This window comes from Primulina huaijiensis, chromosome 4, assembly GCF_012295235.1.
Source record: "Primulina huaijiensis isolate GDHJ02 chromosome 4, ASM1229523v2, whole genome shotgun sequence".
NCBI lineage: Eukaryota > Viridiplantae > Streptophyta > Magnoliopsida > Lamiales > Gesneriaceae > Primulina > Primulina huaijiensis.
The window spans coordinates 315,751-341,581 of record NC_133309.1 but is presented as its reverse complement, the minus strand read 5'-3'; the positions used below and the strand labels follow the sequence as shown (position 1 = coordinate 341,581).

Genomic DNA, 25,831 nt, shown 5'->3' with positions numbered 1-25,831 from the left:
CTCTTGAAAAATTTCAAGCCATGACCGTGATAATGGCAGAGCAGAAAATGAACTGGATGCATATTATTTTCAGTATTTTGCGAAATATGCTTCAATCTACCAAGCAGTCCAGAGTTTATGCAGTTCAAATCAGTTATCTACTGAAAACAAAAGGTTTGGTGGCTGACAATGCTGAAAAACTATCCAAGTTTAAGGTATTCTCTGCCAAGAACATATTACCACCAAAAACCAAACTGGAACTGTCTCTTGATCAATTCGTGAAGATCAAGAAAGAGATTGGGACGCGGCAGGCTGCTCCCAAATCAGTTAAAAGGGCTAGGTTTCAGGCCCAACTGAAATCTACCAAGAGGAAAGTGATTATAAGTGAATCAGAATCGGAGAAAACTCCGTCTCCCCAGGTTGTCAAGAAGCCTAGGATTCAGAAGACAAGACCTATGGCTTCCCTAGAATCTATTCTCACTGAAAGGCTGACATCATTGGACGATCAACAGCCCATTCAAGCTATTCCACTAAAAGCTGTTTCAGTTGAAGCTTCAGAAAAAGATCAGTTGCCTCAAACAACTGACCCATCAAAGAAGAAGTCAGTTAGGATCATGTCCTCTCTGAAAACAGTTAATCGCCCTATTTTCTCTGCTCCTGCCCGACCAAAGGGAATCTCTATTCGAGAATCTATGGAAACCACTCGTTCAGGATTGAACAGTCCACACATTCTCACCGACAAGAAAGGGAAGGGCAAGTTGATTGAAGAGCCAAGGCCAACAAATGCAATCCAAACCCATATAGACCTCATTTGGGAACAGGTAAATGCATTTGCCGCAACCAAACTGAAAACTTATGACGCTTGGACTAAGTACAGAACTCATACTTTTGCAAAACAATTGAAGAAAAAGTCCCAGCTGAAGAAGTTTATCAAGTTGGAAGAAATTGTCTTGAAAATAGTCAAAGCTGATCGTACAGGCTTTGGAAAGAAAAAATTATTTCTTTGATTTACTAAGAGCCAAAAAGTTGGCACAACTGGTTGAAGAACTGAAGACCAACTACATCCCTACAAATCCAACTGCCTACAATGATCAAGCAGTACTTACTCAATTAGATACAGATCTTACCTCTTTACAAATACAAATAAAATTCTGGAAAAGATCATGAATGGGTTATTCATGGAGGGCCTTCCGGCGAAGAAGAAGAAGAAGAATCCACATCCCCTAATAAAGAACAAGCTCAGGATATGCCTCGATCCTCTGTTGCTGATCCTCAAATGTACTCAGAAGCTGACTTGACACTCGCCAATATTGATGAAATTAGTCAGTCAGTAGTTCAAGAATCTCAAACAGAGGAACTTGTTTCTGTATCAGTTGATAACTCAACTGATTGAGCAATTCTAGAGGATCCCGTCTTACCTGAAGAGCTTGTTCAGCCTACTAATATGCCAAATCAGTCACCTGGTCAAGAAACTACTGAAAATGTAGAGGCTCAGTTGCTAAACTCTGAAAATATTCCAACTGACGAGCCAGTCCTCGTTTCAACTGAATCTCCAGCAGAAGCACCCGTTCTTGATGCTCCGACTGAAGAAACAGCAAATTTGCCTATTCAGCCGGGCAATTCAGTTGCCACTCAAGAACCATCTTCTTCTCCCCCAGTTCAAATTAGAATTGCTGAAATAGTTGTTCCAGAACAGAACGTTGCAGAGACAATTGTAACTGACAGGACTTTAGTGGTCTTTAATCCAGTCTCCGAAGAACAAGCACCTGGAACTTCTGGACAATCACTACCTCATTTTTCTACAGATCTTGATAAAGTTCTTGAAGAAATTAAGGAAATACAGCACAATATGAATGAAATGATCAATCATATATACACGATTAAGCATACTCAATTAGAGCATTCTCTGAAACTGGAACATGCAGAAGTGTTTAACTCAGAAAAACTGAAGGCAGTTCAAGCTACCGTGACTCTCTTTCATTTGCAATTGCTGAAATCCAAAAGAATAAAGGTATAGCTGCAAGTCTCTCAGTGACTCAAGACACTATTAGTAAAAGAGTTGATGCTGTGGAGACACTAGTATCAAGAAAGATAGACCTCATGCAAACCACTGTGCTCAATGCAGTCGAAGACGTAGCCACTTCTGTCAAGATTCTTTCAACCGATGTTAAAAGATTATCTATCAGAATGGAGGCGTTTGACAAAAAGGGGGAATAGATCATCAGATCAGCAGCTCAATTAGCAGCTCAATTCAGCTCAATGGAGATCAGCTCACTCAATAGATTTGATACAATATAGCTACAGACTATTTCATTCTTTCATTGTACGAATCTGTACACAACAGTTGATTATTTTATCTACAACGGACTTGAAGATCATATAAGCTTCATTGATCAGTTATTAGTTGCTTAGTTTTGTCAAACACCAAAAAGGGGGAAATTGTTGAAAACTTAATTTCGGATGTTTGACAAACCAATTATTTATTAGAACTAACTGATCAAATAATCGATCTATACAGCTTGTCTAACTGAAGAGTATCGCGCATATTATCTAAGGCAACCGAATCCAGCTGAACTAAACTTTCGAAGAAAACCAACTGATCAGTTGAACTTAACTGAATTCTCGAAGACAGCTGACTGATCAGTTGGAAACCGATCAGTTGATACATTCAGCCGTATGCTTCCTTCAACTGAACATGTCTCGGGAAAGAATATTCAACCGACAAAGAGACACAGCAGATTGCAACCAAATACGAAACGTCACACTTCAATCGATACAGCTTAGAACAACGTATTTCGGCTAAAGCAATTAAGACGCCGCATTACAATAAATGAAACAAACAATGCCCAAAGAATGATGAAGTGGCAATCAACGGATACAAAGATTCGAATATATCTCAAGTTACCGTTGGAAGGAAGATTATAAATATGAAAGAAGATCAGCTGAAAAACAACTATCAACGCATTATTGAAGCTTGCTGTTACGCTGCTAAAATCACAATTCACAGCTCACGTATATCAGATATATCAGTAGCATCTAAAGCTACACTTTGAGCGTGTTAGCACTTTGTAATTCAATCAAGAATATATCAGTTGTGCTAAGATCAGTCACGAACTGATAAAAGCTGTTGTATGCTAAGAGTTTCAGTTTTGGCAGTGTTAAGTCCAAACTGAAGTGGGTCAGTACAAGTCTTGTATTCGATCAAAGTCTTTTAGTGGAAATCATATCCTTGAGATAGAAGAGGTGACGTAAGAGTGATTGAAATCTCCGAACATCCAGAAACAATCCTTACGTACTTTATTTCAGTTTTGTATTCTATCTTTCAGTCATTTATTTTCCGTAACTACTCTTAGTTTAACTGATTGTCATTGACCAAATAGATTCCGAGAATCAGTTTCTAATCAAACTGAAATCAAAACTCGAAAAGATCAGTTTTAATTGTGAGTGTTTATTCAACCCCCCTTCTAAACACTCTTGTTTCGTTAATCTATCCTATCAAATTTTGAGAGAAATAAGTTCATTGGTGTTGTAACGATTCAAGTACTCCTTGAAAAGAAAAAGAAAAAAAAAATAAACGTGAAAAAAAGAGTTTAAAAGAGACAAAAAGAAGAAAAATAATCATAGGAATGAATCAAAAAGTGGAGAAAGGGAAAATATGAGAAATGGAGGATATGATTGGGAAGAAAACAATGAAGAAATGGTGAATGAAATAAAAGTGAAGGTGATGAAAATTCGAGTATTTCTCTCAAATTTTGATTTCCATAACTTTTATTGTAGCCATGAGCAATAGCCTAACGTTACAAGCCTACAAGACCTATTAACCTTGTCACATTTGTCCAATATACTAGTGGAGAAAAGCTGTTCAAGTCAAGCCTATGGATTAACTGTGAAACATGGTTAGCAAGTATGAACTTTAATCATTTGCATGTAAGCATCTCATTGTATAACATCATCGTTTGATATACTTATGTTGAATACCTATTGAACCAAACAATTACTAATGAAGTCCTTTGGGATCTGTGTAAGTGAATTTGAATATTTATGAAGTGTGATTTGAACTGAGCTGAAGATCCCTTGAGTTTATACGGCTAGTGGTTGTTGTAACTCTATTTGAGCATTTGATTGGGTAAATGAACATTGACACATCACACACGCACGTGACTCTTGAGTGATTATGAATTACATAAAAATGGATTAGTCGGAGGCCAAGATCAATGGTTTCATATCCATGACTGTTAGTCGTTATCATTACTTGTTGATTGAATTCCTATTTTCACTTATATTTTGCTCGGGACTAACAAAAGTTCAAATTTGGGGGGTTTGATAAGTGCAAGGATTTCGCTTAATTTATATGTTAATCCATTTGATCTATGTTGGTTTCGAACTGAATTATGCTTGGTTTTTGTTGTTTTTGTGTTGTGCAGGGGATAAACAATCAATGGATGGTTTAGAGCAATCAGAGGCATTTTTGAGCTGAAACTGTGATAGAAGAGAGCCGCAGCGCCACAATGAAGTGCCGCAGTGCCCCTATGTTCGAAAGAGAAGCGCCACAACGCTACAATATCAGCGCCACAGCGCCAGCCTGCCGAGAGACAAGCGCCTAGGCGCTGCCCACGCAGCGCCTAGGCGCCTCACTACCGAGAACAGGCGATTAGGCGCTAAGGAGCCAGCGCCGCGGCGCTCACACTCACGAATGACGGGTGCCTAGGCGCTGCACAACCAGCGCCTCAGCGCTATTGGCGGCGAAACATAACTAATGGGCTTTCTTTTATGGCCCGAACACGAATATAAGAAGAAAACAAGGGTTCAGAAAAGAGGACGTCCTTTTGGAGAGAAAAAGACACAAGAGAGCAAGAGCAAACACGAGGCGAAGATGCGGGAAGCGAAGATCGATCACAAATACGAAGAACAAGGATCTGGGGACAGAGACGACACTTCGGATTTGTCATCTATTATTTCGCATCTATACTTTCTAGTGTTTCAATGTCTAAATATTCAAACATGTGTTGTTTTTATTTAGAATTCATCATGAACTAATTTTATCTAGAGAATGACGTGGATTTGTTAATATTATGATTTGACGAGGTGATTTATTTGATTGAATTCCGTTTTTTTTTAATTGTGTTCTCTATGTTAATTTTACTACAATTTACTGGCCATAAATTGTATGTTGTCTGATTAATTCTACAATTCGGGAGAGGGACTAGGATTATAGATCGTTAGAGACGCATCATTGATTATTTATATTGTTCGGAAGGCGTATAACTTTAGCGAGGCTTAGACAAGAACATCGTTTGCATTTATCATTTAAATTTAGACTCTTATTATGAATGTTTGAATCGAGGTTTGAATGATACAGTTGATTCGTCACTTGGAAAAGGAGGAATAAAATAATCAAGTGTTCTTGGCCATTAAATAATTGGAATTCATGAACATAAATTTGACTGGGAATAATCGTCATGGAAACTTAGTGAAATCATTTCTCTAGATATTTTCTCTCGTTTTTATTTCTCAACTCAGTGATTAGATTATTTATTTATTTGAATTTGAATTGTTTTTAAATAAACCAAACTTCCTTTGATTTTTCTAAATAAAGTCGAGACTATTTTAATTACAAGCACTGATTTACGTTTATATATACACTCCTCGTGGGATCGACACTCGTACTCAAAAATACATTTTACTATAACTTGACGTCGTGCGCTTGTGAGCAATCAAGAAAACATGCAACAACATACATAAACATAGACGTGTCATTACTGCATAAAACATTTTCGTAAACGTGCTTTCATCATAACATATGTAAGCATACATAATTTTGTGTAGAAGCATGTTTCAAAGTAAGTGAACCATAACATAATTCGCCTGATCAGACTAAAACCACATTACTGTTGATTGATGAGCTCATTGGGGTAACAACTTTAAAACAATTGTCCATGCCAAACTTCTTTAACATATCTCTTGTATATTTGGTTTGGTTAATGAAAATTCCAGTTTCTGATTGCTCGACTTGCAGTCCTAGGAAGAAATTTAATTCTCCCATCATGCTCATCTCAAACTGATCCTGCATTAACTTGGAGAATCTTTCACACAGTTTGGGATTGGTTGATCCAAATATAATATCATCAACATAAATTTGTACAAATAATGAATGATAATCTTTTGTAAATTTAAATAATGTCTTATCAACTGTTCCAATTGAGAAATCATGATCAAGTAAGAACTTAGTTAGTGTATCATACCATGCTGGTGGTGCTTGCTTTAGGCCATACAATTCTTTATCTAATATATAAACATGATTAGGATAAGTGTAACTTATAAAGCCAGGCGGTTGTTCAACATATACTTCTTCATTACCATTCAAGAATGCTGATTTAACATCCATTTGATATACTTTAAAGTCTTTAAATGTTGCAATATAAGAAATATTCTAATTGTTTCTAATATAGCAACCAAAGCAAATGACTCATCAAATTCAATCACTACAAGAAAAAAGCTAAACGACAATGGATAAAATCCGTTGTCGTAGACACTGTTACAACTGTTGTAATTGGCAGTGTTGTTGAAAGTGTGTTCTACGACAACGATTTTTAACTGTTGTAGAAACTCAGATTAGCGACGGTTTCCGAAATTAGCGACCGTTTATACCGTCGCGACGGATAACAACTAATCGTCGCTAAAATTGGCGACTGTTTTCTATATTCCGTCGCAAAAGAGCAACAGTCTAAATTTACCGTCGCGAATATGAGCGACGGAATAATCTATACCGTCGCTTAAAAAGCGAAAGTTAAGATAAATATCGTCGCTAATGAGCGACGGGATTATTAACAACATCGTCGCTAATTAGCGACGGNAGCACTACAAGAAAAAAGCTAAACGACAACGGATAAAATCCGTTGTCGTAGACACTGTTACAACTGTTGTAATTGGCAGTGTTGTTGAAAGTGTGTTCTACGACAACGGTTTTTAACTGTTGTAGAAACTCAGATTAGCGACGGTTTCCGAAATTAGCGACCGTTTATACCGTCGCTAAGTCGTGACGGATAACAACTAATCGTCGCTAAAATTGGCGACTGTTTTCTATATTCCGTCGCAAAATAGCAACAGTCTAAATTTACCGTCGCGAATATGAGCGACGGAATAAGCTATACCGTCGCTTAAAAAGCGAAAGTTAAGATAAATACCGTCGCTAATGAGCGACGGGATTATTAACAACATCGTCGCTAATTAGCGACGGTTAGAGCTCAATCCGTCGCTACGTTTTAAATGCATTAAAAAAAATTATTTTTATATTTAGACGAATCTGAAAAAAACAACTTTTAAAATCTTTTTAAGCTAATAATCATAACTAACAGATAGAAATTTAACAAAAATGAAATCATAACAAACAGAAAGAAATTTAACTTAAACATAAATCGTGAAAAAAAAATTACAAATAAATCGAAACTAAAAGCCTACAAGAGAGAAAATGTATGTTAGAAATGGGAGGGGTGAAGAAACTGGACCGAAAACGAGAGTATATATAGAAAATTGTGCGACGGTCGTTCAAAAATCGTCGCTATTTTGAATCGGCGACGGTTTACACCTGTCGCTATTTGCGACGGTTATCAATAACTGTCGCCAAAAAGCGACAGTGTTTCACGAACCGTCGCTATTTACGACGGTTTAAGAATAACCGTTACCATTTTTAAATCGGCGACGGGTTTATAAACACCGTCGCTAAATTAAATCGGCGACCGAAGGAGCAAAACAGTCGCAAAAGTTCAAATAAAGCGACGGTTTTTGCCTAAACCGTCGCTATTTTTAACAATGGCTCCCTAAAACCGTTGTCATTTCTAAAAAAAAAACACACTAATCCACAACGGTTTTCGTGAACCGTTGTCGTTTCTCCAAAAAAACACGATAATCCACAACGGTTCACGAAAACCGTTGTCGTTTCTCTAAATAAACACGCTAATCCACAACGGTTTTTGAAAATCGTTGTCGTTTGTCCAAAAAAATACGTTAATCCACAACGGTTTTTGAAAACCGTTGTCTTTTGTCCAAAAAAACACGCTAATAGACAACGGTTCTAAAAACCGTTGTCGTTGACCCCAAAAACACGCTAAAAGACAACGGTAACCGTTGTCTTTTAGCGTGTTTTTGGGGGTCAACGACAACGATTTTTAGAAAACCGTTGTCGTTTGCTGCTTTTTAACAAGGTTTTCATTAAACCGTTGTTAAAAAGCAAAAGACAACGGTTTTTTGAAAAAACCGTTGTCTTTTGAGTGTGATTGAATGCATATTTTGTAGTAGTGAATGTCTTCTTTCTGTCTATAGCCTTCTGCTACTAATCTAGCTTTGTTTCTTACTACTGAACTATTTTCGTCCATTTTATTTCTAAACACCCATCTAGTGCCAATAACATGCATATTAGCCATTCGAGGTACTAAGTGCCATACTTTACTCCTTTAAAACTGATTAAGTTCTTCCTACATAGCATCTATCCAATTTGAATCAGTTAAGCATCATAAATTTTCTTAGGTTCTATTTGAGATACAAAGGCTGAATGCATAAATTCATCAATCATTTGCTTTCTAGTTCTAAGAGGAGCGGTTGGGTTATCGATGACCAGCTCGAGTGTATGATTCTTATTCCACCGGAGACATGTTCCATATGGATTGGACTCCATATGTTGGTCAGTTGCATCTTCTTGTTCTGCCATAGCTTTCTCCATTTGATTTACTTCTGGCTGATAGTTGTTTACTGGTTCAATCGTCTGATGAGGCTGTTCTTGAACGGTTGGATTTTGTACAAGAGTGTTTTCAACCGTTCTTCTTAAATCTATCTCATCATTACTACTAGAATCAATGTTAGTAGCATCTAGTTTATTGCTTAAATCATGAATGTTGATATCATTATGTTCATGACATATAGATGATTCATCAAATACTACATGTACAGATTCTTCAACGGTTAGAGTTCTAAGATTAAATACTCTATACGCTTTGGTAACTGCTGAATATCCCAAGAAGATACCATAATCAGATTTAGCATCAAAGCTGGTTAAATGTGTTTTGCCATTATTATGTATGAAACACTTACAACCGAATATGCGAAAATATTTGATCTCAGGCTGCTTTCCGGTCCAGATTTCATATGGAGTCTTTTCATGTTTCTTGTTGACCATGGATCGATTCTGAGTGTGACATACAGTGTTAACCGCTTCTGCCCAAAATTTTTGAGATATTCCAGATTCTGCTAGCATGGTTCTAGCTGCCTCTTTAAGAGTTCGATTTCTTCTTTCAGCAACTCCATTTTTTTGAGGTGATCTTGCAGCTGAGAGCTCATACTTGATGCCATGATTTTCAAGATAGGATGATAAGATCTGATTCAAAAATTCAGTTCCTTTGTCACTCCTAATTCCGTCCACTGCTGCATTTTTCTCATTATGAAGTCTTTTAAGAAGTTTGATAAGCTGAGCGGTTTGATCCTTTGAACTCAAGAATATTACCCATGTGAACTGGGAGAAATCATCAATTGCCACAAAGGTATATTTCTTTCCCCCTAAGCTCATTACTAGTATGGGTCAGAATAAATCCATGTGAAATAGTTCCAAACATCAAACTGATGAGTTCATTCCTTTGTTCTTGAATGATGATCTAATATGTTTACCAAGCTGACAAGCATTGCAAACTTTGTCTTTTGTGAAATCAATGTTAGGCAGACCAGTGACTAATTTAAGCTTGCTAAGAGTGGCAATGGATTTGAAAATTAAATGGTTAAGCCGTTTATGTCATAGCAAATTTTTATTTTCATTAACATCAATAAAACTCGTAGGTGCATTTAAATTATCATCATTCCATTTTACCTTATATGTGTTTTGTTCTCTTTAACCGGTTAGCATAATATTACCTGCTGCAGATCTAACTGTGCAAGTGTGCTTGTGAAACTCAACGGTGTAGTCGTTATCACATAATTGACTGATGCTAATCAAGTTATAACACAAGTTTTCGACCAATGGAACATCATTGATAACTATTTTGCCGTGGATAATCTTACCCTTACTCACTGCTTTACTTTTCGAGTTATCACAAAAAGTAATTCTTGGTCCTCCTTTGTGATCAATAATTTCTGATAGAAGATGTTTGTTCCCTGTCATGTGTCTGGAGCATCCACTGTCTAAGAACCAAGTGGATTCTTCCAGATTCTTCTTCTTCCAATCCTGAAATTATCAAAATAAGAACTTGGTACCCATTTATGTTTTGGGTCCTGATCTGATTAGATCCATTGGGACCCACATTTGAATTATCCTGAAGGACTTGTCATTGTGTGTCCCAAACTGGATGTGGTTAGGTGCATAATCAAGTGATGTGTGATGTGTTCTCTCTCTTACTGTATGTTGTTTTGTCCCTTTGTCCTTGTCATTTGATCTATATCTCTTTTGAACCGGTCGACAATTGTAGTGGGTCTTATTTCTTTTGAATAATATCCTGTTGAACTTGTCTTTTTGCAAGACCAATCCGAACCATTATGAGCGTTTGGATTTGATCTGCGTTTAAGCCACGATTGGTTGGAATTTAAACTCTCAGATTCGACATAACCGAGACCACAATACCTTCTATTGTTCATAAGATTTACATTTTGATGGATTTGCACTTCAAGCTCATTATGTTCATATACCGTACTAGATCTAACAAATTTAATTAATTTTGAACTATCTTGATCTAGTAGCGGTTGAGTTTGTGCTTCAGAAGTACTGCATTCAATGATGATATAACCAAGCCCAGTTCTGTCTCTAGCTGGTTTCTGCATCTCATGCATCTTCTCAAATGTTTAGGATCGGGAAAGAGTTTAGAGGGGAGATGAATGAACTCTTTCAAAATTTAGTTTGTTTTCAAATGTTTTTAGGCGGTTGAAAACTTTTCTCGAACGGTTAGAAATATGAACCACTCAAAAGTGCGAAAAACGGTTCAATATTTCTAATGACACCTACAACCGTTTGGCTAGTTAATAAATAGTAAGCGGTTCAAAATATAGTAAAGTGCAGAAGATAAAGACACATGAATTTTATGGATGTTCGGAGCTCAATCTCCTACGTCACCCCTTCTTCCTATTCAGGAAGGATTACACTAAAAGACTTTGGCTTTACAAACTTTTGCAACAGCCCATTCCAATTAGGACTTATCACACTGTCTGAATTAGAACTCTTAGTATACTTTACACTTCTGGATATTTAAGAACCCTAAGTTCACCAGACACCACAACAAATCAAATAACCCAAAGGTTACTGATAAAAATCAAACAGTTGGTTTGAGTAGAACGAATTGATCCTTGAATAATCAGATATGTTTTCTAATAATTGCGTGCTGAGTGAGCGATCAAGAATAGAAATTTAAGTGCGCTCAAGATCTTTTGTATACAAGATTTCTGATGTAGCAGTATTGGCAGCAATCTTGTAACGTAAACTTTTGACTTTTAAGACAATGTGTTGTTGTCAGCTGCCACACGAGTATTTAATTCACCAAGACTTTTGCCAATTCATTTAATGCTACCTTCTCTTGTGCCACCTTAAGTCACGTTTATTTGAGGGCAAGTTTGCATTCACTACCCATTTGTAACTTATCTTTACTTCCACTCCTCATTTCCTAAATACCCTCAACCTTATTTTTAAATAATTGATTTTCTTTTTATATTTAAAGGTCTATCATGCTTCCGTAAAATAAATTCAATCTTTTACCTCTTTGACCGGAGTGCCACCGGGTTATATCCACCGTGTTTTACAGACTGCTCCTCACATCTAACCACGCAGTCGCAACAGATGGTTACTGACGCAGATTCCTTCAGCAGCACTTGGCACAACCTTAATTCGTTTCCTACCTTAAGGTATACAATAAAAGATAAAGTTTTGAAAATAATATACGAGAGGGGCTTAGGACAAATGATTTCTTTATTCAAACACAAACATTTATTACGTAGTAACCTCCTGTAGAGGAGGAGAAACTTGTTTAGCTACTAATAGTAGCTGAACTTACAGAACACATAAACTTGAAAGAAAATATTATAACTTATTTTTAAAAAACATTGAGGAAATGTTCGATTATCTCAACTTCATTCTTCTTGCTTTATTTATAGAAGGCTCTTTTGGATTTGAAACTCGGATTTCAAATCTTGATTAGCCTTTACAGCTTGTTTCTGGACCATGTAGTGGTTTTGTAACTTGCCAAAAATTAAGGGTCACGTAAACCATATGCATGCAAGTTATTAAACTTCTTTGGTATTCTATTAATTATTTTTAAAGTTTTAAATGCATTTTTATTTCATTAATTTGTGTTTAAATATTTTTATGCATTTTATGCATAATTCATGCATGGTAAAATTGATTTCATGAAATTTTAAAGGTTCATTCATTAAAGATTTTTAAGTTTCATTTCGCGTTCGAACGAGGAACGGAGACCGGAGAATTTTTAGGAAAAATTATTTTTATTACAAGATTTATTTTTATTAATTAATTTAAGATGTTTTAAAGGTATTTTTCAAGAATTGAGATTTATAAGGTATTTTTAATCGCAGGATTTTAATTTTTAACGGTACGCAAATTTTATCGAATCGGAGGACTTTTTGAGGGTTCGGCTAATATTTTCAAATGTTTGGAATTAATGATCATTTTTTAAGCTTGTTGGACTTAAAACTTTTTTAAGCTTTTAATTAACATTTAAGTACCATTATCTAGTTGATTAAAAATTTATTTAAGGTTACCCTACACCAACCACCATCCACCACCCACCACCAACCGACACCCTCTTCATTCCTAATTATTCCCTCGGTTTCCATCAATTTTTCAACCTCCTACAGCTGAAGGTCCATCGGCCAAGCTTCATTCTTGAAAAAAAAAAAATTGTCTCCGGCTCTCGCACTTCGATTCCCTCGCTTCTATATCATTTAAGGCACGCATTTGTATCGTTCTTTATGCATCATACATGCTTTTATACTGATGGTTGTGTTCATGCATAATAATTTCCGATCCAAGCATGTGTTTGAAAGGATCTTGGTTTCCATGTGTTTTCTTGCACCCTTTATGTATCACTCACGTTTTTATGAATTCTTGGTGCAAGGGGCTGCGGTTCTTGAGTGTCTAGAGGCTGCTGGTAATGTCAAGTTGCTGTCACGAGGGGTAGGAAAGTTGCTGGATGCATAAGGGTGTAGGGACGAGAGAAGAATTCTTCACGGGTGGCTCGATCTTGAGTGTTCAGCGTGTAGGGTTCGACCAGCACGGCAGGGACCTCGCTGAGGCTTAGACCAGACCCTGGTGGGTCTGAGACAAGGCTTGGAAGGGCTCGGCTTGTGTTGGAACCATCCCAGGCGCTGTGGATCGAAAGGGTAGAAGTTTGGCTGCGGTTTGGACGATTGGGGAGAATAGCGAGTTGTAGGAGGATGCGGCTTGCATGGGGCTGGAGCCGTGTGTCTAGTGTGTCAAGTAGAGTCCCAAGGTGGTTAAGAGGAAGTCGGTTCATGGCTGGTACACCGGGTGTGGGAAGTGGCGTGAGTTTTTGGAAAAAAATGAGTGCACGAGGAGATGTTTAGGAAAGGGCCGAGAATTTGGTTGCTTTCTGGAATTTTCAGCCGAAAAATTTTATGTTCCATATTGTTATTTTAGGATCTTTTGGGTGATTTTAAGTGTGGTAAAAAGTTGGGAACATTTTGGTTAGTTTCAGTTCAATTCGGGTTAAAACGAGACCCGGTCCAAGTTTTAAAAAGAATGAGATAATTTTTGAATTTGGCTTGAGTTTACGTCTAGGGATGCTTTTAAATATGTTTTGGGACATTTTTAAGAGTTTGGTAAGTTTCAGATCAAAATAATGAGTTTTGGAATTATCCGGGATTGAATCGCCGCACGAAATATTAATTAAGTAATTAATTGAAACGCCTAGATTTAAGCTTAATAAAATTATGGAAAATTATATTTAAGCTCAAATAATTATTAGAAGTCTAAGTTTTGAATTTGGAAATTTTATGCTAAGGTTTGGTTTAAATCGGGATTAAAACGCATTAATATGTTATATTTAAAGATTAATTTAAAAGTCATCGATTTAAACCAAATAAAAATATGAAAAAATTCATGTAGGCTTAAATAATTATTTGGGACATGTTTGAGTCAATGGAATTAAGAAAATGTCAAAAACATGAAATTTTACGTGTAGGGGTGAAACGATAATTTTCGGGTTTCCAGGGGCAAAATGGTCATTTTGCACCCGATGTGAGATTTTGGACCTGGCAACGCCCTGAGCACAAATTTATGATATTTTAAATGTTTATGCATCATGTTTACGATTTTTACGCAATTATGATAAATACGTTGCATGCTTGGTTTAAAAGAAAAATTTACGTATATGTATGTTTTATTAAGTGGTGAATATGATGATGTTTTTGAATGATGGGAATTGGTTGTGACTTACACGATGATACGATGATATTATTGGAGATATCGTGAGGGAAAAGGCCCCAGAGGGAGCCCGTTTACGGGAGAAGGTCCCAGAGGGAGCCCGACGATCGTATTTTCATTGACATGATATGATAGGCCAAGGACCAGTTGACGGGTGAGAGTGTCGCTGGTGTCCCCGTCACCCAGTACTGTGGTTATACGTAGATGGATCCATCGATAGAGCTGATACGAAAGTGACAACTAATGAACTGAATTCAATTAAAAAGAAAATATATACGTATATGATGACAAGAGATGACATGCTTTAATATGATATGATTTTACACGACACGTTTACGTATATGATGACATGAGATGACATGATTTAACACGTATATGCTGATACGATGATACATGCTATGATTATTACCATGTTTTGAAAGGACATGTTTACGTATACGATATTTACTGCAGACACGAATGCTTTTAAGTTCATGAAAGATATGTTGAATATGATATTTCTCACTGCTGTGTGCTACGTATATGTACTTGTTATTACTGGTACAGGTGTGTTGATTCTTTAGACTCACTAGGCGTGTGTGATGCAGGTGAAATTGATGATGAGGAGACTGTAGGTGCCGAACTCTGAGTAGGCAGACATGGTGCGGTGACAGGACCCGAGGACCGCATGTTTTCCGCATAATGTTTTATGAGATTTGAAAGGAAAGGAATATTTTAATATGTTGATGATTTTAAGATTTTTATATGTTTATTTTTACGTATGAGTTTGGATAAGTTTGGTTATTTTAAACTGCGCTATTTTTATTGTCAAACTTTAAGATTATTTTTAAATGTTATATTTTCGGTAGAGCGTATGCATGCGAAACGTTTAAATGATATTTCAAAAATGCGTTCTTTTAAAAAAATATATATTTCCGCACTTTTTAAAACGAGTAGACGCTACAGGTTTAGTGGTCCCCTTCTTGTCTTCTTCTAGATTGTTAATCTAGCAATCACTTGTTCTTCTCCTTTAATCTGCTGGCATACCCAGTAGATATGAGTTTGTAACAGATCTGCTGAAATCTCGTTTCTTGATTCTTTAAAATGTTGAACTAACCATTTAAGAGGTTCCAGCTGATTTCTGTATTTCTTGATTCTTCTTTTCGAAATTTTTAAATATGTAAAATACATTTTTAAGTTTCGTTCTGGTATAATTTACTGGTTCCCCTTTGTTCTTATTTATAGATGTAATTGGGTCCAGTTCCCTTGTTTGTTATTGGATTTTTCTTTATCTTTAAAGATAGGGTATCCAATGTCCTTTTGTCTTTTACCACCGATTATTGGTGGTCCTTGCATTCCACTCACATATTGGTCCTTCTTTTTGTTAGTGGGCTTATCACATGTCCACTTTAACTTTGTCGGGGAATCTTTGGCTTTATGTTTCCCCGTGGAAATCATGATTGTGGTCCTTCACTACTTGAACTGGTGTCGGTAAATTGTTTCCGATCAGATCTCGGTTTGACTCCTTTACCAAACTATGGTTCTTTCTGGTTCTGGCATTCTGGGAAAATGTTCTCCGACCATCTTCCCACATGTGTCATATTACAGAATTTTCGGCGAGTTTCTTTACTTGCCGGCAACTTGCTGTTCCATAGAAGATTTCTTTTCTTCTCGAATTGATATGCAAAACTCGTTGTTTTTCATGTCATTGTATTCAACAGGAAAGATCCATATACAGAATTTTGATAAAACTTAAATGGATACTTGACTTTGTCTATCTCTGTTAGACAGACCCAAACTCCTCATGCTATTCTAGTAGAGATATCATCTTCATTGAATGAAGAAACCAGGGGTGTTTCATTTGTATGAGGATCCTTGATAAATTTTTGGGCGTTCATATCTGACCTCCTTAGTTTGATGAAATGAAAGGCTTCGTGTGAGCCTTTCCCTGCTGGTTCTGGTGCTCTGCTGAAAAAATACAGCTCCAAAATATCTCGCCCTGGACAAATGATCATTGTTTGTCCAAGTTTCATGTACCACTTCTTGTATCCATTTTGGTAATGCTGATATCTCCAAGAAGCTGGGTGAAGTAGTATAAACAGAGGCAAGAGCTCCAAATTCATACCAGGCTTTAACCTCCTTTGGATATGAATTTTGTTTCATCCATACCCTAGGATATTTTCCTGCAACATCAACTCGAACCATGGCTGGGTTGATTCCAATTGTGTTTAATTTCTCCCAAGTCTGTTGGTAAACCTGAAATGGAGAAATTGTAGCTTCATTATTACCAACCTTAGCTTTGCCCCTGTCAGTATTGGGTCTAAGGTTGATCTCTTCATCTTCAATCCCCGAGGTGAAAGGTTGACTTGAAGACTCGATATTGAAATCTGGAGTTTTACTTTTTGTTTTGGCCGACTCATCAGAGGATGATCCCGGCTTAACACTTGTGGTAGGGGTATTTGAATCCCCTGCTCCAGGTATAGAGTCATGTACTCGAAAACTCTCCATTCGTGAAATCAATGGCTTCTCGATGCCTTGGAGGATAGGCCTTTGTGTCACAGACCATAACTGAGTATATGCCTGTAAACATCCTGTAATTCAGTCCGAGACAATTCTCTTATCCGCTTGTTGAAGCCTTCCCGCAATTTCTGCGTTCAGTGTTAACTTGTTAAACTCAGTTTGAAGCATTTCAAGGTGTTCCCTCAAATGCCTCTGCATCTTGATGATAGCATCAATGTTAATGTTATCCATCTCTTGTTAAAAAATCTGCAAGAATATTTTCGTGAGATTTAATAATAATTATATCAAAAATATAATTTTGACATAAAGCTTGCCATCTTAAAAGCCTAGCTTTTTCTGGTTTGGATTCAATCCTATTTCTCAGAAAAGCTTTTACTTGTGTATTATCAACTTTCAGAATAAATTTCTTTACAAGTAAAAATAATGGCCATTTTTCAAAAGCCTTTTTTACTGCATAAAATTCCTTCTCGTTGATATGTCATCTTATGGTTTCTGAATCTGAGAATAAACCACTACAATACCTGCATGGTTGTTCTCCGTCTGGTGTGAACTTTGTTAAAACTTCAGCCCACCAATAATCACTGGCATCGGTATATAATACCAGCTCATCTTCATCTTGAGGAATAGCCATTTTTGGAAGATTCTTACAAATATCCTTTAAATAGACAAGTCCTTCTGTGTGTTCTTTTGTCCATATAAATCTTACACTTTTTTTAATAATGGACTAAACACTTTCCGGTGTTTTGCTAGGTTTTTAATAAACATTCCAGCAAAATTAACAACTCCTAGAAAACTCTGAAATTGTTTCTTTTCCTTGAGCTCGTTTGGAAATTTTGCACTTTCTCAACTATATGATCCTGCAAAATTATTCCAGACTCATCAATTCTATTCCTAGAAATTCAATCTTTCTTGTGGCAATAACTGCTTTCTTTTCAGATAAAACCAGTCTTTTTTTTTTTGCAAACATTAGAGAAAATTTCTAAATGCTTGACATGTTCTTCCATATTTTTAGATGCTATTAAAACATCATCAATATAGGCAAACATAAATTTAAAATAATCTTTAAAAAGATTATCCATTTTTCTTTGAAATATCTGAGGTGAATTAGCCAATACCATTGGTAATACTTCCCAGATATAATGTCCTTGGGGTGTGGAGAAAGCTGTGAATTTCTTGCTTTCTTCATGCATCCGTATTTGATAGAATCCGGACTTACAGTCAGACTTAGAGAATATATTGGCGTTGCGTATGAAACTAATCAAGTGTTCTCTACTAGGTATAAAATACCCATCAAACTTCAGAATTTTATTAATTTCTTGATAATTAATAACCAATCTGGGTCTTTCTCGTTTTATCTCACCATAATTTCTTACCAGAAAACCTGGACTGATATATGGTGACATTCTTGCTTTGATTAAATCAAGGTCTAATTGTTCCTTGATTATAATCTACATATCCCTTTGATCAATTATATTCATTGGGATAGGCTTGCAACGGACAAATTCATACTCTTTGCCTTCCTTAATTTTAAGACAGGCTTTGAGTTGATTTCTGTCCCACCATGCCAAGGGATCTTCATTGTAATTTTCTTTGATCGTCTTCTTGACATCTTCCAATGATACCTTATATTCAAACTCTACTTCATTCTTATGTAGAGTTATCTTAAGGCATTCTATATCTTCTGGTTGGAGTTCTTTATCTTTTCTTAACTGAAGCATTGTTTCTCCAAACCGTCTAGAATCCTTCATTTTTGAGTTCAGAATCTTTACTTCATCACCACGCTTGCTGCGAAACTAGATCGGCAATTTTCTGTAAAATGCCTCTCGTAGTCTCTGGACTATGATTTTGTGATCACAGGGTGTTGTGAACATTAATCGCCTAGTCTCATTTTCTTGAGTATAGGACTTGAACATTTGTAGGAAATTATTTCCTAACAATATGTCAGCTCCTGTATCATGAAAATAAATTGGTGGTGTTTTTAACTTTTACCAAGGTGTTTGTCCAGCACCACCAATCATGATTTCAGTCATCTTAATCACTTTGTATAAGATTAAGATTCTTCTGGAAAAATCTCTTCCAGCAATCTTTGGTAGTTCTTCTTCCAAATTATTTGGAAAAACTCCTCGTTTTGCTGTACAGATTCCAGCACATGAATCAATATAAGCAGCAAAATATTCTGCCATATATTGTTCATATAACATTCCTACTGGAATGTATATGAAGAATGGGCTTGTGGTCATTGGATTTTCCACATTTTGTCACCTGCCATAAACTCCATTCCGTACTCTAGACGTTTCCAAGGTTTGTGTTCCTCGAGAAACTCTAGTCCAAGAATCAGTCGATCTGATTCTTTCCCTGGAATTCCTTTGATATGAACTTCCAATTCTCCGATGTTAATCAGTCCTTGGTAAGTTCCTACCGTAGGCTGTTCCAAATAATAGATGGTATTACAAGGAAATTGATTCCTTTGTTTCGTAATATCAAATACTATTTCTACTTCTTTTCACCCTTCTGGGCATCTAAGCTTTCCTATGGTGGAAAAGATTTTTGGCTCATGTTGGGTTTCTTGGACAGGTGTTTTTCCCCACCTGCAACTTGTAATTCTATCTCCCTGAAAAGATAGTCTCCTTGATTCCAATCTAAGACTCTGATTCCTCTGTAGAATCGGTTTGTCTTGTATTTGGATATCTGTTTCCTAAAGGAAACTCAACTCTTTCTGGATAAATTGCTTGGGCAAATTTTCCAAATATCTCAGGTATTTCAATGAACTCATTTCTAATAAACAATTCTGAATGATTTGTATTAGATAGAGCATATGAAATCTGATAGGTAATATAATATGGTCTATTACCCTCTTTCATCATCCTTTTTTCCTTGAAATTTTGGTGCAATGTCAAGGTTCGGCTAAAATTTCGATCTGCCAAGTTGTAGGCTATTCTTGGATAGATTACTCCTATAATCTTTCCTGCGCAGAGATTTCCTAAGATAGTTCCCAGTACTGAATCTTGAAGTTTCCCCATTCTTTTAGCTCATATAGCAATATCGATGGGTGAAACTATTCCATCTTTGAAAGTAGCTTTTATCATAATCTGGATTGCTCCAATATGAATCCAGGACATAGTCCTTGCTACTTCTATCTTGAGCTTTTGTAATTTCTCCTTAATTTCTTCGGAAGGAATTAACTGCATCTCCATTCTATTTCCCATAAGTTCCATTGGATTGGCATTTTCCTTCTAGAAATTTTATAGATTAGATGATGCTTTCTGTTTCTTAGGCCAAGACTTCCTAAGAACTTTTCTACCTGTCCTGCAGAGAATCCCTGATATCTCTGTAGACTAGGATTTTCTCTCATGATTCTTTGAACCATATTATGAGATATTGTTGTCTAGCTAAAGAATCCAGACAAATCTTCATGTGTTTCGTGTCGAAACACCTCGTCTTCAGTCAGATTCCGATTCAGTTCCATCTGATTCTCCATGACTCAAGACTTCTTCTTCTTCATATATACTTTCATCTGAGGCAATATCTTCGAATCGGTATACTTGAATAAGATCTTTGTAATAAACTGCGTCTTCAATATCCAGGGTTGGATCGAAGCGTTTAATACCTCTTTTTCATTTTCTTGACAGTTGGTTGAGATATGCCCTCTTGCTCCACATGTCCAGAAATTACAATCTCTGAAACTTTCATTAGTTCGAGTATGAGCTCTTCTGAAAGTTTTTTTCGTAGGTGTTCTTCCTGTGCTTCGAGATGTACTCGATGCTTGGGATGATATCCTACTTCTTGATTGTCCACTTCTTTGCCCAGATTTATAAGATCTGGCTTTTTGTCTAGACCAAATAGTTTTTGGTTTCCAAGAATTTCTTCCACTTTGAGCATAAGGATGAGTCCTAAAACTTTTCCTCTTATGCTTATGTGGCTTACTTCCAATAATTGTTGGAAGATCATTTTCTTTGCAACACAAAGGAGTTCTTTTGTTAATACCCCTTAAGAGTTTGTAATTCTTTTGTAATGCTGTCATATGACATCATTCTGCCAATTTTATTTTGAGAAAAGAGGCTCTTCATGCCAACGTATCTGGATTGCCAGGTACGTATTCCTTTATGAGCATTTCTCTCCAGGGACTTGGTATTTTTGCGAAGAAAATCTGCATAGCTATATCTTTTTCGACTCCTGAATTCCATCTATATTTAGTGAATAACATAATGTATTCATCCACCAAACATATGTCATGTAATTCAAGACTATACAGAGCTTGAGTATATTTTCTTGTGTATATTCCAAAATATTGGAATAGTTCTTGTAAATTATTTTTCTCGAACCTGAGTTCGGATTCATAATTTTTTCGAAATTCTCCTCCTCAAACATTTAGTTGCTTAATAATAACAAATTTTGTGTTTGAAATAATCTTACCTAAGCTCTGATACCACTTACGGCCCAGAAAAACAATCATTAGGAATTACACTAATAAGGGGTATTTTGGTCATTTTAAACTTGTTAGGGAGTTAAACAAATGTTTTTAGGTGTAGAGAGTTAGAATAAATTTGAGTTGGGTTTTAGAGATTTATCTACAATTTACCCTTAATTTTTTAGTTTTTGTATAACATAAAAATTTAATAATAACAACTTAGTTTCGAAATAGAAGAAGATCAGTGATTATACTAATATATTGAAATGCCATTAATCATTTTAATCATAAATCAATGTGAAAAATAACTATTAAATCATAATTTATATTCAAATACTAAATTCACATAATTTATATTAATACTTACCTCAAATAGAAATTCAAAATCAAATTTTTATCAGCAAAAAGATAATCACAAATAAATAAATTATCGGTTTCAATCAAACTTTAAAGCTAACTTAATTTAAAGCATAACTACCTCATATGTTGAATTGAAAACTGATATTGAGCTACTACAACGATTAAATATATTATTTTACTTGCTCGAACACGAAAAATATATATGTTTATTTGTTTTTCAACACTTTAATCAAAACATCACTCTTTAGATTTAAACCGAAACAATTCGAAGAATGATAAAAGCAAACAAATGATACACTTAAAAAATTTTACTCAAATCGAAGAATGACGAATGGTACACTTCAAAATTTTTACTCAAATCGAAGAATATGATAAGAACTACACATTCACCAAATCGAATAATGATGATACGAGCTACATATTCACCGATTATATAAGGAAATTTTCAATATTCGGTCAAAAACACGCCATTTATCAGGGCGTGGTGATTTTCACGGTTTTGGTTTGTTTTGATCATGATACATCCCATCACTATGTCACATCAATTTAAATTCTTTTTTAAAAAATAATTTAGGTGTCACGCCGTCTAGGACGGCGTACACTTGATTAATCTTTTAATAAAACAGAGTGATTATATTTTCTTTAAAAAAATAATAAAGACGGCATGACTTGAATTTTTTCTAAAATAAAAATGTCATGTCATCTTCTACGGCGTGATACGGTAGATTATTAAACTCTCTGCATTACTTATTCAAAAAACTTTCTTTTCACTTTAAACAGTGAAAAATTCTCTTCTTTACCGCAGCAGCACCGGAATCTGGCCTCGATAGCCTCCGTCGTAGCATCTTCAGAATCATCTTCTTTTCTTAGTCTCTAGGCGCGCCGAAAGACGACGGGTAAGAAATCAACACTTAAAAAATTATTATATTCTGCACTTAGTTTCTCAAATTGTTTTCCCTCCTGTGTTATAGAATCTAAAAAAAATTCTAAAAATCTGAACAAATTAATAAGGTTCACTGCTTCTAAGGATTTTGGATTACTCTATTTTTCATCTATTGTGAAATTTTCAGATACAATAGATGGAGCAAAGAGAGACATAACTATGTCTACAAACATTCACACTTCTAGAATCATGTATGAAAGGAATATTTTATTCCTATTTTATTTTAGTTCTTTATATAATATGGAAATATTATGTTCAGTGTTTGTGGACTTTCTGGACTATTTTGATTTACTAGATTTGAAATAATTTTGGTAATTATCTTTTAGGTATTTATCTTTGATATTTATCACAAGATAATATATCTTTATTATTTAAAAAGAGTTTAAATCTTAATGAAAGATTTGTTTCCTTATGTTGTAGGACTCTTTTATGGAAAGAAGATTTGATCACACAAGTATTTATACACAAGAGTATGGGAGATCTAAGCTAGAGCTTTGGAGAGAGAGTGAAGCTAGACTCTTCGTGGAGACCTTTTTGTGATCTTTTGAGTGATCTTTTGGAGAGTCTCCTTTCGTGGTTTTGAAGAGTGATCTTTTGTGTCTTCGAGAGCTTTCTCGTGTGTGATCTCTGCGTGATTTTTCGTGGACTTAGTGCATAGTCCTTTTACAAAGATTACTGAAGAATATTTTTAATGCTGAAGACTTTGAGTGATTGATTCATAGTTTACGCCGTGTTTCTCATTGGTGTTGCCGACGCTCAAGGACAACACTGACGCACAGTGTTGATCGAAGAGTGGTTTTGTTGTCTCGGATTTAAGCAATTCGTTTCTTGCATCTATTGTTTTGTTTATTTTTTTTAATGCAATTTAATTCTTAATTTGAATTGTCAAGGAATATACCTTTTATTGTTTTCATTAGTATTAGCTTGTGTAAACGATTTACACATTTTCTAGTGAATTTTTCGTCACGAGAAGTTGTACAAGTATTTATACTTGTAAATAATTTTAATCTGGTGTTTATTTATTTAAGTTATATTTATGTGTTTAAAATTAATTTCCACTACATGTAGGCCCAGTATAATTCGCCCCTCTCTCCACAAACCTAACCTCTTGATAGTCGCTGTTCGACCATCTTCTTTGCTTAAGGACGACTACTAGTGTAAGTTACCCAAATCCCGCTGCTTACTTTTGTATAATTTGAGTGATAGAATTTGTTTTTAATCATGCAACTGTAAATATTCTCTTAAAATGGGGTTGTTTCTTTGAAGAATGGTCAATTTTTCGTGTTTTTTGTGGATCACTTCGAATTTTCAGGTAATTTAAATCGAAACACAACTTTTGTTTTTGAGGGGGTTCACGTTGTAGTCAGTTTTTTGCAGTAGAATAGTGAGTCTTGAGAATTTGGCTTGTAAAAAGAAAACCTTTGAAAAAGGTGCAGATGAATTTGTACTATTTCAATGGGATTTTAGTATTTAAGTTAGCATTTGTCTCGATTATGCTCTTGTATAATTTGTTGTTTATGGTTTAAGCATTTGTCTCGATTATGCTCTTGTATATTTTGTTGTTTATGGTTTCTTTTATACAGGTCCTTTCTAACTTTTGAACTAAGGTCGCCACCCATGTCTAATAAGGGGACAATGAATGGCGCAGGGGCAGATGATGACGATCAATTTGTTTCTGAATCTGAATCAGAATCAGAATCAGAATCAGAAGATGGTGACGACGTGCAGGTGACTGAGCCTTCGAAGACTGCTGTTTACAACAAGGATGGCTTATTAGATAAATTTGCAGATATCAGCTGGCCTGAAAATGTAGACTGGATACAAAAACTTTCTATTGATATTGATCAGGGGCAAGAGGTGGATGTGAATGATGACCTGAACCTGGACTTGCTTTTTACACACAGGCACCTTCATGAAGTTTCAGTCAATGGGGCTCCCTTTCATGAGGCCTTCTGACTATTATGCCGAAATGGTGAAAACTGATCGACGCATGGAAAAGGTAAAGGGACGGCTTTTGGCAGAGAAGAGAAAGACTGAAGAGGCTGAGGAGAGAAGGAAGTCAAGGGAGAATAAGAAGTTAGCCAAAGAGATAGAGACTCAGAAGCAGAGAGATAGGGCTAAACAGAAGAAAGAAGATATTGAATCAGTCAAGAAGTGGCAGAAGCAGAGGCAGCAGAGTGGATTTGCGAAGGATGACAATGACGGTGATCTTAGCTTGGCTTTTGAAGAGGGGAACTCGTTTGAAAGATCGAATAAGAAGAGGCCAGGTGTGTCTCCCGGAGATCGTTCTGGAGGGAAGGCAAAGCTAGGTGGTGGCAAGGGGAAGATGGGATTCAATAAGAGGAAAGGCAAGGAATTCAAGGACGCCAAATTTGGATTTGGTGGAAAGAAAGGAATGAAAAAGCAAAACACGGAGGATACAACAAATGATTTCAGTAAAAGCACTTTCCCCAGATCAAAGAGACAGAAAAGGTAAGATCTTTGATAATTATTTCAAGGATTACGTACCTAAGGATTCCCTAGATCAAAGAGACAGAAAACATAAGCACTTATGTTGATTATGGATAATTCATGAAAGTATCATGTGATTACATAAATTATGTATATCGAGACAATGGAAGTAAGAAAATAGGTAGTGATAATGAAATATTGTATTGGAAATTGATTTGTGCTTGAAAAGTATGCTGAACCGCAACGAAAAAGTGACACATGTAACGGTTTTTAGCATAATTAACTGAGTATTAGTCCAAATGAAATGAGGCTAATTTCATTATAAATCTAATACATAGTACTAAAACTTTCGTGTTTTGCGTTTTGTCCAAATCCATTAGGAAATAGGGGCAAAATCATCCCGAAGTGTATCGTGTGCGTTGCAGTTTCTGCACTGACACATTTTGGAAGAATAAGCATAACTCTCGCATCCGATATCCAAATTTAGTGAGATTAGTGGAAAATAAAATCCAAGACATAGATCTACAACTTTTATTTTTACCATTTTTGCTAATTCGGAAGCTAAAATATAGTTTTGGACAGAGCAACACGTGCACCCGCGCAGAACTGCACGCGCGGGCAGAACTGGGCGCGCGGCCGCGCGTGTTTCGGCGCCACCGCACGCGTCCTAATACTGTGCATGATTTAAGAGGTGCTAAGTGTTGGAAATTTAATTTCGATTGTTTGACAAACTAAGTGTTTAATTTATTTGACTAAACTGATCAAGTTA

General features: G+C 35.9%; 1 pseudogene; it reads left to right on the top strand.

Annotated features, from left to right (window-relative positions):
* The first annotated feature begins 24,246 nt into the window (after positions 1-24,246).
* LOC140975847 (probable rRNA-processing protein EBP2 homolog) lies at positions 24,247-25,350 on the top strand (annotated as a pseudogene).
* Positions 25,351-25,831: the final 481 nt, after the last annotated feature.